The sequence below is a fragment of the Pezoporus occidentalis genome, unplaced genomic scaffold, assembly GCF_034315485.1.
Source record: "Pezoporus occidentalis ecotype Australia unplaced genomic scaffold, CSIRO_AGI_Poc_V1 ctg2, whole genome shotgun sequence".
Taxonomy (NCBI): Eukaryota; Metazoa; Chordata; class Aves; order Psittaciformes; family Psittacidae; genus Pezoporus; species Pezoporus occidentalis.
This window is the reverse complement of record NW_026913855.1, coordinates 15804545-15821085: the sequence shown is the minus strand read 5'-3', so window position 1 is coordinate 15821085 and position 16541 is coordinate 15804545. Positions and strand designations below refer to the sequence as shown.

Below are 16541 nucleotides of genomic sequence, written 5' to 3'. Positions count from 1 at the left end.
TCTGAACTAAGGAGCCAAGTCTCAGTTTAGCAGGCATGGGAGCTGGGGGACGACCAGGCTGGCTGGTCCTGCTAGTACCACACCCAGGAGCAGGCAGGTCTTAGACCTCCCTCGTCGGCTTCACTCTGCAGGCTGGACTCCAGCTGAAGGCCAGGGTAGTTCAGAGCAGGACTGAATGACTGGGTGCTTTCATAAAACAGAATTATTTTCACAGCTGGAGTTGCAGCACAGTAGCTCATTCTGACTTAAACTGCATTTTCTGTAGACCAGACAAACAAGACAAACACAGACTGCATCTTCCTTGGCACTTAAGTAGCTCCTGCTTTGAATTCAAAGGGCGTAAGTAGGAAATTTATATACTTTCTAATTTATTTGAGGGAAGATAACTCTCAGAAAACCAAGGAGACTGCTCTCAATTTATGAGAATCGGACACTTTTAAACAGTGAATGAGTGAATGTTGAAAGAGTCCTGCCTGTAGAGCTACATGCATTTAATATTCAGAAGACTCACAGGAGATGCTAAAGTGCCCTCAGCTCAGAAAATTAATAAAATATTATCTCATGAGTGAACTTCAAAAGCATTGGCAGTTCCATTAATTTCACTTCAGATAAGCAGCCAAAATATTGCAATATCCTGCTAACCTGATGTGAAACATCCAGCTTTCCTTGGCCAGTAACTTTAAGCTGGAAATGTGTGAACAATCTTTATTATTAAATATTTAGCCATTTCATCTGATCTGTTGTGCCTCCCTATGCCTGGATCCAGTAATTCCTGCTTCTAAAAGTGGATCTAGGCTGACATACTCAGCAGGGCTTCAATGCAACATCAAGTATCTGAAAACGCAGGATTTAAAGGTTGTATTTGGCAACCCTTGCAGCTCTGTATTTAAGGGGTGACCTGTCCAGAGATCTCTCTTTCTGGGGCAGGAAGACCCTATTTGGCTGGTGGGTACAATGATCAAATCTGCAAGACGTGACAAGAGGACACTGTCTGAAGAGAGGGCATTTTAGAGAAATCCTAGACTTTGGTGGTTTTGTGCCTCAGGCCAACATATGCCAACATGTAGGGTTCTAAGGTTCACACTTTACAGCACTGAAACTTGGCCATTGCTAAGGATGCAGGAAGGGGGACTAACACTGAGATCCCAAATTAACCTGATGCCTATGGGAGTCAACATGTACTCAACCTTCCCTGTTACATCTCGCCTGCTGCAACAGCAACTCACCCAGCCAGAAATGGGACAGGCCATCTCAACAGCACGCCTATGTGAGGCATCACCAGTGAATGACGTTTTGGCATCATGGCAGCATAGCCCGAGACTGAGAGATCCTGTGGTCCTCACCTCCTCTTCATCCCTTCCCAGGTGCCACTTCTCCAGGAACCCTCAGCAAATATAAGGGACAGCTACCTCTCTTCACTTTCTGCTAGAAGAAAAGACAATCTTAAGTAGTGGTTAACAGATAAATTCCCCTGTCCATGACTGGATGTTCCTGGGAAATAGGAAAGAGATCCATTTCTCAGTCACCAGTTCCGTAAGAGGGAATAACAGCCCAAGAGTCAGCATCATCTCAGGGCCGTCTGGTTATCCACATGGCATCAGTTGTCTCTGTTAGCCCAGATATTCACTTCACCCCGGTCCAAATTGACACTTCTCTCAGTGTAGTCTACAGACAGAGCAAAATTAAATCCCTGCAGCATTTGATTCTAGTCTCATCCATGCTGCCAGTCCCTCCATGTGAGGAAGGGAGCCCAGGGGAAGCTTTATTAGTCTGTCGATGAACATAAAATGATAGCGCTTGCAGGACTGTCAATCCAGCACAAGTAATGAGTTAAATATATATATATTTCTGTTTAATTGCCAATTCATCAGTAATTCCCGACAGATGGAATCCTTGCATTTCAGGTCAACTTGACATCGCCAGCGCTCAAAGGTCCAAGTGAGCATTGCCAAATTTAATGAGCTGCAGTAACAATGTCTCCACATTACTGGACTAATTACTGGCTTCTGAAAAGAAAAGAAAAAAGGAGAGGGGGAGGAAGAAAAAGAAAATCCTCTAAACAGATGAAACTTTAATTAACAGCATTTTGAGACATTACTTGTTATGGAGCAAATGCCACTTCAAAGTGAAAATAGCCTCTAGGTGGATAATAGATCTAATGAAAGGTACAGTAGTCAATTTAGGACTGAATTCCTTCATATATACATCTTAAAACCTTCAGAATAACCAGACTTCATGGCAAGAGCCAGCGTACACCGCTGCTCCTGGTGCAAAGTCTCCATTTCCACAGGGCATAGACCGTTCAGAAGGGTTTGGCATGACGGCAGCTTGGTGCGGGGGGATCTGGTCTATAGAAGCAAACTACAGCACGTGGTCACTTCAGCTGGTGGCCAGTGAAGCAAAGGCCTGGCACTTGAGTGGCTTACATTGAATTTCCAATGCAAGATTTCTACATTAAAATAGAAATGTTTTCATTACAATTCGTGAATACAGTCTTGGACTTCCAGGTTGAAAATACACGTTTCTTTGAAGCCAGTGGAAATGTTGCATATTACACCTGTGGAACTAATAATAGAATGTATCCTCAAATGAATGAGGAAAATGCAAGGTTAATTTCTTCAAATTAACTTTCAGCAGCTTCTGTTTCTCTCTCTCTCATACACACAAATGCACATTCATTCACTTATCTAAACAGGCAGGAAGAAAAAATAATTCTAGCCTTCAAACTAGTCAAAATATTTTTCCTGTGAACTGAGAAGGAAGAAAAGGAAGAGGTTTGTTGCTATTTCTATTTTCAAATACTAAACATTGCTTAGATCTGCCATGATGAGGGCCCATGTCAAATTGCCTACTTCAGGCAACAGTAGGCTGCAAAAACATATCCTTATCCTGTGGAGACTGTAATGAATCTACTCATACCTTACTCACTTCACACACTGGTGTAACCACCTTTACAAACCCCACTGATGTGAACTGTGACCACACCAGCCCAGAGCAGGCTGGCAACTTCCTGCAATAAATTCCAATGATTGGGGAAGTGCAAATCACATCAGTTTGCACTGGGAGAGCTTGGCTGATGTAACAGTATTTATGTGCATTTAGGTGCATTCCCCAGAAGGGACTTAGAGAACAAAACTCAGCACTTACTGACATCCTGTGGGATCTTGCAGGATTCACCCAGCCAAGCACTGCCCCCCAGGCAGGAGGCTGGTATGATAAAACTTGGCATTGTCTGGCAGAATACACGCCTGCTGCACATTGAGCCTGAATGTTGCTTGGAGGGTGGGAATAGGGGGAGACATCGTATTTGTTTAGGCATAAGGACGTATCTCCATTTTCTCCTTAGTTTTCTTCTCACCCCTGTCCCAGTAGGCCCATTATTTCCCATTTCAGAATTAGCATCTTTGCCAACAGAACATAAAGGCAACAGCTAAGGAAAGCTGCAGCCTCTGTGCTTGAAGCATTTTCTGCCCAAATGACAGGACCTTAATTGAAGCCTTTTGCTTTGGGAACAGAACAGCAAGTGCTCTGTGCCAGTATATGGAAACACAGGGGACTCCTTAAATCTGCGTTTCCCCGGTACGCTGCCAAGGCACAAGCCTGGCAGGGTGGGGAATAGTGAGTTCCACATCCCCAGCCCCAGCACAGATCCAGATCTTGCTCTGCAGAGCTGTCCTGCACACATTCAGTGTTGCCTTAGGTGGTACTGCTTAATTTGCCTTAGGTAGCTCTAGCCATGCATCACAGCTTCTTACCTTGTTCTTCTGCTTGCGTAGGACTCTACCCTTCCAAAGCAGCACAGAGCAGATCAGCAAAGTAAAGACCCAAGAACACACCTACAGCTGGTCTGGTCATAAACCAGGAATTTAATAGTTTAACATGGAGAGTTCACTTTATCATCACCTCTCCCACCTCCTTCCTCGAACTAAAACACTTTAAAAAAAAAAAAAAAAAGAGGTAGCAGCTAAGAGGCTGATGGCTACGTTTAGCTGGAACAGGATTTGAGATTTTGAGGGAAAACACCTGGCTGCAAAGCACCAGGCTGATGCAATTCAAGGAAGAAATACGTTTCTCCCTATCAGAACAGGGATCCTGACATCAGTTTGTATGTGGCTGTTCAGTTACTGAGGATCACAGGACTCACAAAGAAAGGTGTACATCAGCAGAATATACTGTAGAGTGTGTGTCGTAGGGGTTGCCTTTTGATGGCTTTCACGCTGCTGAGTTGCACTCAAACTCATAGCCTTACAGTGGCCCTCATGGCCATCTCCCTGCATGAGCCTCCAAAATAATTATTGGATAGGTTCTAGTACATTTCAGCTATGATTTTCCTCAGAACAATCAAAAGATGGCAGCCATCACTTAGCCACATGTGACTTGGCTCCTGCTGTGTTCCCACATCCAGCCCACTCTGCTCACCTAAGCCATTCCAACCTGAGTTTAACTATGAACTCAAGTTTTCCTTAGCCATCTGCCTCAGTGGCTTTTGCGAGGCTTCATGCCAGTGCTCTCATGTACATAGGAGTTGGTTCCAGCCACTGCAGTCTCTTCCAACACCCTCAACCTTACTTTTACCCATAATTTTCAGGACACCCTGACCACAGGAGTGGAAGCCTATAAGGCGTCTGTGGGATCCAAGCAGCTGGCAGGTTTCCAGGCTTGCGGTTGCCCTCTTTTGTTACTGGAAATACCCTAATTAGTTTCTAATGCACTGCATTAACCTGACAGCCATCCACCTTATCCCACATCTGCTGGCTTCTTCGAGGCTTGTTTTTTTTTAACACCAACTGCAGACTGCAAACACTTTTCCCATCACGGTGCTCCTTGCTTTGCTAACGGCTGAAGATAGCCTGTGAAGACACTGCACAAGTGGTGGGTTTGGCTGGAGAGCAGGACATCTCCTATGGCTGCTCAACCAGGTACATCCACACCAGCAATTCCCTTTCCCTGACCAAGAGGTGGGTGGAGGCAGGAGGCCCTGGATGGGGAGAGCTGTGAGGTGTCCTGAGGTCCCTCAAAACACTAGCTCAGGATCTTCTCCTCTGAGTCACCTTCTCTGTAAGGAGAGGAGGTCAAAACTCACCTGGGAGGAGCACTTAGCCAAGAAGGCAGATATGTGTCACTGCAGGCATAAGCACAGGCACTACTGAATAGCCAGGCAGAGTTTAAGCCCTAGGACAATTACGAGTCCTGTACTATAGATACATCCTAACTTGCAGCTTTCTCATACTCCCTTCTCCACTTGCTGCACACAGACACAAACTTCCCACAGCACAGAACAAGTGACCAGCATCCTCCTATTCTCACTCTTGATGCTTAAAACCAAAGCAATTAGAAACTACTATCTCTCACCTAAGGATGAGAGAGAGACATCCCCAGTGAAAGGTATTTCTCCCAACCCTCTGGTATCCACAAGGCACAGCCCTGCAACCTGAGTGTGAGCTTTAGCAGCTGTCTGCAGAATGCCCCCCCCCAGACCCAGGTTCATGTTTCAAGCATCTCTTAGAAGACACGGATCTGAGACACGTTTGATTCTTGCCTAATTAGCTCTTACTCCTGACTTTCAATGAAGAAAGCTGGAGAAAAGGTGGCTCAAAAAGATGATGTTGACAAAGGAGGTGCCTGCACCTTGATTTACTTCAAGTCCTTGAAAGCCTGTTGTTGAATGTAAAAGAGGAATAAATAAATAAATAAATAAATAAAACCCCCACAGTAATAAAAAGCAGCTAATGTATCCAATTTTTATGGCCAAAAATAAAGGCACTGGAAGGCAGGCTTTTTAATGGCTATCATTCCTCCTGTGTTATTTGAAGATCCCTTGTAAACGGGAATCCTGGGTCTGTTTTGCCATCTGTTCCCTCTACTCCTGCCTAGGAATCCTGAAAGGGTATTTATTGTATATGCAGGTTCAGTGAGGCCCACTTACTATAAACAAATACTGCATGAAATATGGTGGGGCCAGCTTTTTCTACAGTGCCTGTATTTATGAGGAAACAGTATAAAAACAAATATGTAATCTGGAAATAAACCTGTTACATGAATAAAAAGTCCTATGGAGCAAAACATAATGATTAGCAGAGCCATTCAGTGAAAGACCCTGTTAAGGGAACACATCTGCTGTCATCCACTTTGCATTAGTGCTTTTCCCCCCTGATAAAAATCCATCTAAAAGCAGCCATCAGAAAACCATGGGGGAGGGGAGGAAGGAGAAGCAGGAGATGATACAACCTAAAAGCTACAAGGCCAACCACAGCACTTTTGCTGGTTCTTGAAATGCCTCTTGAGTCCTGCACCCTGCTGTCCACCAAATATAATGTATGTTATTTACAGCATGTACTAGGTACAGATTACAGTCAGTCAGCTGAATGGAGACAAAAAAAGGGGGAGAAGAAGTAATTATAAAAATAAAAAGAAAGATCAGCAAACCAGTTGAAGGCCAATAAAGGACTTGAAGTGCAACATGTTAGTGTACACATGCAGAGAGAATCATATTTTGCTTTCGATCAATTGCACATAGCCTGAACAGGGGTTATATAGAAGAGCAGAGCAAGACAAATCTGCTATTGAAATGCAACTCAGTCATGGCCTCTGATTGCCAGCTTCACTTGTGTGCAGTATCACTATTCAGATGCAGGAAGTACTATTCTAGCTACCTGTTCCTATTAACTCTGTATTTACAGACCTCAAGTAAAATCACGACCTGCTCTGCACCCACTCCACCCCGCCCACACAGGCAGAGCCAGCAACACGGGTGAATAATCGCACTTGTCACCCTCTCTCCCCACAATTTACATTTACTCCAAGATGTGCTGGGTATTTCCTATCTCAGTTTCTGCTTTCCACTGTGGGTTGCCTGACCTTCCCCATGGAGCCAGTTATTAACACTCCGGTCTCTACCAGCAACACAAAGTAGGTACAAGCTGATGCAACCCTGGAAAGTGCCGTACCAAACACTGATGCAACCCCTCTGAGAACTGTGACTACTCCCCCAGAGAATGTGGGACAAGGATGCCCTGCTTGCTTTCAGTTTGAGTCTTGCTTTCACCTTTGCCTGCCAGCACAAAAACTGACAAAACTCATGTCTTCCCAGTCTGCAGCTTTGAAAAGCTCTGGTCTTACCCTCCCACTAACTATTCCCAGGTAAAAGCATTACACAGGCAATGTGCTTTTCGTTTGTCACGCATGTGACTTCACGGTCAAATTGAAGTGCATCGCCTTGGTCATGTTTTTAGCATCGTTTCTGCTTCTTACCAATCAATCAAAGTAAAGCAATAAAACCTTCCCTTTGTAGCAAGGAAGACAATGCCTGAGTTTCAGCTGGAGAACCGAGTAGTAGACGACAGGCCTATGTCTCCCCTTCCCCACCCAAAGCATGGAGTAAGGCATGATGTCGAATAATTTGAGTACTAATTGACAAAGCAGGCATAATAATTTGCTTGAACATGCACTATGATGCTAGTATACTGTTTGCAAATTATTAACCAGCATAGACTTGATGCCTTTGGTGTATGTGAGATGTATACAAAAGCTTAATGGATTTATATCAGTACAGTTACTACTACTGCTCACTGACACACGTATTTTTATTGCTTTTTCATAGCTGATGGGATTCTGATGGTATGTAATTAAATATTTTACAAAGATAGGGTCTGATCTGACAACCCTTATGCACATGAATAATCTCATTATGTTCAATGCATCTACTCATGTACCAAAGCAGGAAAGACTGGGTTCCTATTGCTACAAAAGTTTTTTTTTTCCCACTTCTTTATTCCCCTTTTGGGATTTTGATGGAATTCATAATACTAATAATTTAAAAAAAAAAACAAACTTATTCACGTTTATTTTGTGCATTGAAACCTTCACCTAGGATTTAAAGAAACTACAGGAACACAGTTGTGGCAGTTATGCTTGGCCAGGGATGGAAAGAAGTAAGAGTTTGTGTTTTGTCAGAGGCTGAAACACATGCTGCTTTTCTGACAGTCTATATCTTAGTGTGGTTTCCTGAGGCTGATTAAGGGCTTGAAGGGGAAATTTTTTCCAAGAATTCATGACTCACTTCAAAAAGTGGTTGTTACAGGCATGAGGGGGATTGCCCAAAAGCTTTTCTTTATATTACCTGCAAAATATGTCACAGTCATATGCTTCTTTCAAACCGATACACATGCAAAATGCTCATGCATTACAGTCTTACAGGCTGTGAACATCCTGTTCCCCACTGACACAACACATCTACATGGGCATCTCCAGGAGGAGGTGAGCCTGGGCCAAATCTAGATTGGGAGTTGAGCCTGGTTTGGGGTTGACCTGTTGTAAAACCAGCTTTTCAAGCTTTGATTCAGATCTGAGCCTACAGGCAGACCTGTCCCAGTTCACTCCATTGCTACTCACCCAGAATATCCCAAAACAGTTGGGCAGAAGGGAAAAGGCACAAGGGGATCTTCTGATATGAATTGTAGATTTGGATTCATGTAAGAGAGACATATTTAAACCACTGCAGCCATAACCAAAGCACAGGCAAAGATGGAGGGCATCTGGGCCACTGTGAATCCTAGGAAAAGCACTAACCCTAAATAAAAACTTGTCACTTAGCAATGCCTCTGTAGCAGAATGAAAGTATTTTTTCTGGTTTTCCTCCCACAGGGAATGCAGAAAGGTTCTGAAAACAGCCAGTGAGGCTTTCTGGTCATTTTACACACACTCCCTTATTATTTTACTACCTCTTGGACCTCTGAAAAAGCCTTTCTCCCATCTTTGGGCAAAAAGGGAACTAAATAGGGGTTTATGGAAACAAACAGGCCTTTTAAGTTAAAGCCTACTGAGTTATTAGCTTAGTATGGAAACCAAGATATTGCATAGTTGCACCTAATCTGCAACTGCGAAGCATTAAACCTGATCACAGCACTGCCCAAGCAGGAGGAGGACAGCCGTCTGGCTAGAGGAGCTCTGTCAGACTAATAACTTTGAGTGTCACCAAATCATAGGATCATAGAATGGTTAGGGTTGGAAAGGACCTTAAGATCATTTAGTTAATCATAAGCCATGACATGAGGTGAAGCCTTTTCAGCACACAAAGTGAAGTAGCCAGGCAGGGGTATAAAGCCCTCTCCCAGTCCTGTTTGCTCAGCAGGGGTCACACCACAGGCTAATCGCATTACCTTTCAGCTGCTGCACCCTCTACAGCAATTTACTGTTGCACCACAGAGGGGTGTTTTGAAAACAAGTTCAACCTAAATCTAAACTGAGCTCGGGACAACGATCACAAATTTGTTTTGAGACCCAAAGTGAAAGGAAAAGGAACAAAAATGTCACTGATAAACAATCTGACCCAGCAATCTCTACCTGCTAGCTGTACAGTAAGGGAGCACTACCCTGTGCCAGCAGCTAAGCCCAGAAAGGGGATGCTCCTTTTGAGATCTACCAGTGTGTATCACAGCTGGGCTCTCATCCTCTGTCCAGGATCTGTGTAGAAAAAGCAAAGTCTACCTTCTAGCTTGCCCATCCTTGTATTTTGGTCAGTATGGGCAAATAGGCTGTCAGATCTGTGTGTCCTCTCCCTTCCTCCCCTCTGGATGGAGCACACATCTGGGCTTCAAGCCTGCTTCCCCTGGCCTGGCACACTGTTGAAGGACAAAATCAAGAGCACTGAAATGGCAGAAGCAAGCCAATCCCACATGATGCGTTGGGGAAAGACAACACACACCAAGGCCTCTGGAAAACAGACTCTCTCCTGGCTTACCAGCTGTGTGCAAATTTATGAGGTTTAAATGAAATTCAGCTAAAGCACCCAGCCAGCGACTGCTTATCCCAAATGAACGCAGGTAGGAGTCACCTGATCACGCTGCATGCTGCCTGGGGTTAGCCCTGTCAATACCTGAAGTACCTCGGATAACATTAACCCTTCTGTTGGCAACCCAGTGCAGAAGAACTTTACAAAAAATTCTTCAAACCATGATGAAAACACACAATTCGAGACACTGCAGTGACCTCCACACATGGATGTGTTACAGGGCTTCGACAAGTCAAGGGCAGCACTTAAGAGAAGCGGAAGCAGGTAGTTAAGTGAGACACGAGGTTTACTTGCTCCTATGCACCTATGAACATATGGATTTCTTTACACCTTGACCCCAGAGAAGGGGCATAAAACTTGAAAATTGCCACCTGGTTTCTGCAGTTGTTTTTCCATTTAGGGATTAAACAACATCTAAACCCACGTGAGCACATTTTCCTGTTGCAAATAGACAGCACAGACAATTGCAAAGCAAGGAGATGGGTGTGAGAAAAAGGATTTCTAGCGACCCAAGGGGGGAAAAACAAAGGGATGAGCTTGGGCCTGCCAAACAGCTGGTTAAACATCAGAGCTCGGTTTGAGGCTGTTCTGAGGTTTGTCTACCAATAGCAGAAAAAGCACCTTCTCTGCCTGCTTTTCTTTCTGCATGGCTTCCCCAACACCAACACACCAGGCAGTGTTCCATGCTTTATCTCCTCACCCGAGTGAAAAAGCAGCATGTTTTTAAACACTGTTTTCAGAGAGAAGTACGGGGGTCTGGTCCAATGAGTGCTCAAATGCTTGTCATGTGTTACCATGCCTTCCTTCAGCTGTTACTGGCTACTCCCATCCCCCTGGGCCCCTACACGCTGCTAACCCATTGCAGTGCAACCTGTGGTGGGGTTATTGAGCCCATACCGGCACAGCGCCAACCCACCGCTGCCTTTGTCTTGGCTGGGGTCCCGACGAGAGACTGCAATGCCTATTAATCATAAACCCTGTTGATTAAATCCATCTAGCTGTTTCACCCAGCTACAACCAGGGGCGAAGGCTGTCCCACAGACAGCTCCGTCCTGTGATCCAGCTGCCTGGCTGTGCACGCAAAGCCAAGGCAAGAGCTAGGTCTTCATCTATGTTGAATTTGCTGCTGGTGCTGGGTTTTCCACCTGCATGCCACCACAGTCTGACATTGCCAAGTGCGAGAATTGTCAGGATTACAGGAGAAACTGAAAAATTCCACCAAGGCCCGAAGGAGACTGTTAAATCCTTCACTGTACAATCGCAAGGATGAGTAAGGAAGGATTGTCCCTGCTCCCATGCTGCAGACTCCATGCTTCATGCCCTGTGAAAAGGGTATGCTGGGATCTCAAGCACAAGTCCAGAGCTGTTTAGAAAATGAAACACAAAGATCCCTCGAACATTTCTTTGTTTCTATTCATAACCACAATTTCATTTGCATTCATGTTTCCTGACCAATTCTCTCCTCAAAATAATTGGTGGGGAAAAGATCAAGAGATGTAATTAAAAGAGAAACAAACAGAAAACAAAGGGAAGAGGGTAAATAGGCATGCGACTTCTGGTCAGAGAAGGAAGAGGAGCAGGTGGTGGAACTGATGAGGGAGATTTAATGAACTGCGATTGACTTCGAATAACAAAGAAGGAGGAACCTAATCCTACCATTGGATCTGTACACATATGGACTTACAATAACAAATGGTAATCAATCCATCAGCCTTAAATTAAAGATAAGGTGGGCAGGAAGGAAAGGACAGAGTTTATTCCCTCCTTCCCCCTCCTCGCATCATCAAAGTAAATCTGTGTGTGCCCATGTCTCTGTTGTCAGAATGAGGGACTGTCAACTCTCCCTTCTCAACCAAAATGGTCACCTTCCCATGCCTCACTATGCCACCATAGGCAGGTCTCTTTGTAGGCTGCCCAAGGAATTTAGGGTCTTGGTTACCCCAATTCTGCAGTGTACTTCACTTGACAGCAATCAAGGCTCAGCAGCCTCAGAAATAACGCTCGTAGGACTCTGCGTGCAAATGCTTCCTGAGCTTTAATCAAACGCATATCACAGATAGTCCTGCATGACAGAAAGCAGAGCCACCAATCTGCAGACCTGCCAAGAATAGCCTCATCTGGAAATCCAGCTTTTTTCCTCTTTTGTATCATTTTGGCCCTCGCTTTCTCATTCTAGGACAAGCTGCAGAAACAGTCTGGGTTTTATATGTTATCTCCTTGTTTCAAGCTGAAGGCAAGTTCACTAGATTTTCTAAATATATACCCAAGTTTTATGAATCCTCATTAAGTTTTCTAGGATAAAGTTTCTATTTTAAAGCCCAGATCTTCCAAAGAGAGCTGCACCAGTTGGACACCCGTTTCCCGTATCTTCAGCCAAGCATGGCTGCACACATGGTTTTCCATGGGGGATTTGCCCTAGTGTTTAGGTCTGGCAGGCAGTTTCTCCCAGAGAAAATGCTTCTAACCCAGTGTCTCCAGGGCCAGTAGCTAATACTTATTTCTCCTTGACCAGCAGGCAGAAAATGTGTGAGCAACTCATGAAGATCACTGTTGACATACATTTAAAAGTGAAAACTTGTGACTTACGGGTAGTATCAGGAGGTAGTTAATATATTTTTCTGTTTCTGTGATAACCTTCCTATGTGATTTCCCAGTATGATCCATATTTCAGTATATTCCAGTTATTCTGTAAGAATACTGCCAGCCAGATTAGCAGGCGGCAGGGAGGAGGTGCTCAGACATGGGGTTGAAGCTATACAGGACTGCAGTTTGGGACAGGGGCTGAGCAAGACAGGGTCTGGCAGAGAGGGCATGAGGAGGGCTTCCCAACCAGAGGTGTTTCCACCACAGCTACAATTTGAACAAAGCATTTGTCTGTTAAAACAATTTCACCAGATCTCCTGTATTCTGAGGAGAGGGCAGGGCAGGCACAGATGGACAGGGACATGATGTCTAGCCCTGCCATACCAGATCAGGAAAGAGGGAAGAGCAGGGGAAACAAAAATTTGTGAGCCACCAAAGTTAAATTGTTCGTCCTATTTCTAACTCTGCAAGAGGAGCAGGAAGGACATCACCCAAGCATCCCTTAAATGCTGTGTTTCCCCTTTCCCTGTTTGCTCAGGTCCTCTTAATCTGCACATTGACATCTGGCTGTTCCAGCTTCACAACAGCTGAGGAGCCCTCACCAGGTTGCCAGAGAAGAGAGGAGCATGCCTCACCCCTGGCTCAGAGCATGCCAGCAAGCACTTTGCCCTGTCAGCACGGACCCCCAGCCTGAGCAGGTGCCCCATTTTGAGCTGTTCCTACCTGGTCATCAAAAGAGAGACTCAACATGTTGAATGAGAACTGTGGGAATTTGGGATACTGTATGCATATGCCAAGGAAGTACAGTCAAAAGCATGGAAAGCACTAAACCACAACACTGTGGTATCTGGTCTCTGACTTTGCTCCTCCTGACTTCCACATCTGAAATAACATCACGCCTGGAGCGTGAATTTGCACTGCATGAGTGTTTTCACTGTATTTCATATACCATGTGGGCTAACCAAAAAGTGAGATGGCACATCCTGTCACCTCCTTCAGTGGGGCACGCTGATGGCTGCCTGCTCTCCCACTAGACAAGCAGGGTCTAGCCCCGCAGCCTGCTGTGACCACATCTCATTATCCCTCCACCAAAGAGGGCAGTTACCCCAGCCCACTGAAACGTGACCACAGAGCATCCCAAGAGGTATCGTTTGTCATGACCAGCTCTTGAGAAGAGAGATATTTCCCAGTGAGAGCACAGTATCACTCACCTGCTCCCATAGAAGCAAACACCAGGTTTTCTGGAGGAGCAATCAGACACATATCCACACACACATTGGTAAGTCACTACCTCACAGCCCTCAGCTTCCTTCTGTTGGCAACTTCAATTTTACTCAGGCTTTTTGCTAAGGGGCTTCTTCTCTTACTTGTTGTTCAATGGGGCCTGAAGCAAAGCACATCAATGGCGAAGAAGCAGGGAGAAGGCTGAAGCAGACCTCAGCAGTGCATGATCCCCCTCTCAGTCTTGCAGTTTTGGGACCTCTCCCGTCTTCTTTTTACCTAGGAAAACCTGGCTGCTTGCCACAGCATAATATAGCAATGGGGGGGGCAAAGAGAAGAAGAAGGTTTAACTTTTATTTATTTTAGTGCAATCATTAGTATTATGTCAGGGGGAAAAAGCATTAATACATAATCTTTTCACTGTGCTATACAACACTGGCTGCTTTTAATTTAGAATTAAATTGAAACACTCACTCAGAGTGGCTTTGAACAGCAGCCAAGGCCTTCTCTTGCATTGTGTGAGCAGCTGGGTAGCCTTTCCACTCTTTTTTTTGGTCCATGGTGCCTTTTTTGAAGCCAGCACTGAGGGGCGGTCAATGAAGGCACTCATCACCCTTCCACAAGTGCTAAAGGTCCCATTGGCATGGAGCTGGCACACCGAGCACAGGCGAAGGGGAAAGCCTCCATCAGGTTAAACCTCAGCAAATAGAGCTCCACACCTACAAGTGGTTCACAAATTAAAGAGAGAAGGGACTTATTAAAAAGTACATCAAAATGCACAGTTCTTAAAAATGCTAAATAGCAGCGATTTATTATTTTCTCGATGGCACACATAATTTTGCACGCTTTGTCGCACATGATGAGGCAAGTTCACACGAGGAGAACGCTGTTTGGAGGTGTAAACAGGACAGACAAGGTTGGGTAGGGTAAAGCCAAATTTAGTTAAGTAAGTGAACTGGTCATCCTGTTTTGTTCATGCAACAAGCCTGCTTCAGAGAGTTCTCACCAAGCTGATGAGAAAGGTGCCTTGGTCGCCCTGTTCATTTTAATCTATATAAATACTAGGTTTTGTCAGGCTAAAGAATCCACTGCAGACTCAAGTGTTTTCCTTAATTATTGGCATTCACTGAAAGAAAAAGTTTAAAGGGGGGGGGAAGACTGCCACCCTTTCAGTGCTGCTGTGAAGGGAGCTCTGCTTATCACAACAGGTGCAAAGGCCGCTCACAAAACCAGAAGCAGTTCAACACTGAAAGGCTAAGAAATTACTTATTCTCTTTGTCAGCTGCTCACACAAGCAGGGTAAAGGCTGCTTGGAAGGAAAGACAGGGGGTAAAAAGAAGGGTTAAAGTTTGTCACAGAAAAAAAAAGCAAGCAAAAAAAGACAAAACATACACAAGCCCACAGGTTCACAAGAGACTCTGGGAGATATATTGACCTTAAAATATATATATGTGTGTATTTTAAAAAGGAAGAGAGAATAAAGAAAGCAGGAAAAAATTACATCCCCACATACAGCAGGAACGAGCAGCACTAGCAGGCTAGGAATGGGGGGGTAGGGGTAATTTTAACAGTCTGCCACTCCAGCTGAATGGGGAGGGGAACAATGCTGGCTGAAAGCACAGCATTCCTGCCCCTTCGCCCCCACAGAAAGGGGCTGTGCAGGTCTTTCTGATGGCTCCCTCTAATTACACTTTCTTGTGTATGGCAATTCATGGCCAGCTCAGAGAATGTACCCGTTTCGTGTCGGAGGGGTGATCTGTACACACTTACGGAGACAGCACACTGGGAAAAAAATATAGTTTGAAAAAACAGAAACCGCCTCTGATGAGGAGCCCACAGTTTTCAGGGTAATGTTTCCCCTTGGGTTCTTAGCTGGGTTTTATTTCCTGGACCCTTATTTCCAGATAAAGGCATCAAAAGTAACTGAAACTAGAATTTTGTTTTATAACACCCTTCCATTAATCCCTAGATCTCTCTTAAGTGCTGCATAAATTTCACCTTCTTTTCACAGAGCTCAAGGTGGTTTTACACCTGGTGCATCTTATTTTCTAAAGATGATGGTTCTGTTTATTTTAACCAGGCCTGGAATGATGTGCAAACCAGCCATGCCTGTTGGATGCTGATTGTTCCCTGTACCAGATGGTTAAACCTTCCTCTTTTAAGACAGCTAACTCAAAGCCATAAAAGAAAACATCAAAAAATGAAAATATTCATAATCAACAACATCAAAAAACACCCTGTGGTGGGGAAAAAAAATAACTCAATGTTGGCACTGTGAGAGGGAAAAAACTCAGGGAAAAGAAAGTGGTTTGTTTCCAAACCCTAGAGGTCCAGCATGCAAAGGAGGGAATTCACTCATCGGGAAGTTTCCACCAGTGGCAGCTAACAGGAGGAATTCCCTAGCTTAAATATGACAGATGTTTATACCTCTGCTACCCAGAAGCAGTAAAAGCCCCCTGTGGTTATTCCGACTGCCCTGCTAAATGAATGCGAGTTAGAGTACTAATAAAACATAGTGATGCAAGTCACCACTGCCTGCACCTGCAGATTCTCCAATACCCACTCCTGGCTTCACAATTGACAGCCAAACCCAAAGTACTTCTACTTCATTTTAGCACCATGAACTATCTCTTGTCATCCTCATGGTTCTCCTCCTTCCCAGACATTTTCTATTCACAAACGGTCCTAGTTTAACTGGGCCATGAAAGCCACTCTAGGTCAGTAAGGCATACACCTTTTACAAAACCAAACTTGCCTATGGTAGGTTGAACACAGCACAGGGTTAAACTGCTTGTAAAGCTACTCCAGCTTAATTAAGCCTGAGAAATCCTACTTTGAAGGTTAAATCAGTCCAACATCAAGTTGCAGGCAATCCAGTGTACGTACAGCCAGCTGGTTTGTTCTGGTTTAATAGACTCAGTTCCTCCCCACCTTCACAGAAAATCAA

The 16541-nt window shown here is 44.6% G+C and overlaps 1 long non-coding RNA gene across 1 annotated transcript in view; it reads right to left on the bottom strand.

Moving 5' to 3' along the window:
• Positions 1-1063: 1063 nt before the first annotated feature.
• The window catches only part of LOC134163268 (uncharacterized), an 83661-nt gene continuing 68183 nt past the window's right edge, over positions 1064-16541 (bottom strand). Inside the window, exons 10-12 of the long non-coding RNA XR_009964666.1 lie at positions 14069-16413; positions 13585-13887; positions 1064-2006 (exon numbers count right to left, since the gene is read on the bottom strand). This is a non-coding gene — a long non-coding RNA (uncharacterized LOC134163268). The remainder of the gene's footprint in view (positions 2007-13584; positions 13888-14068; positions 16414-16541) is intronic.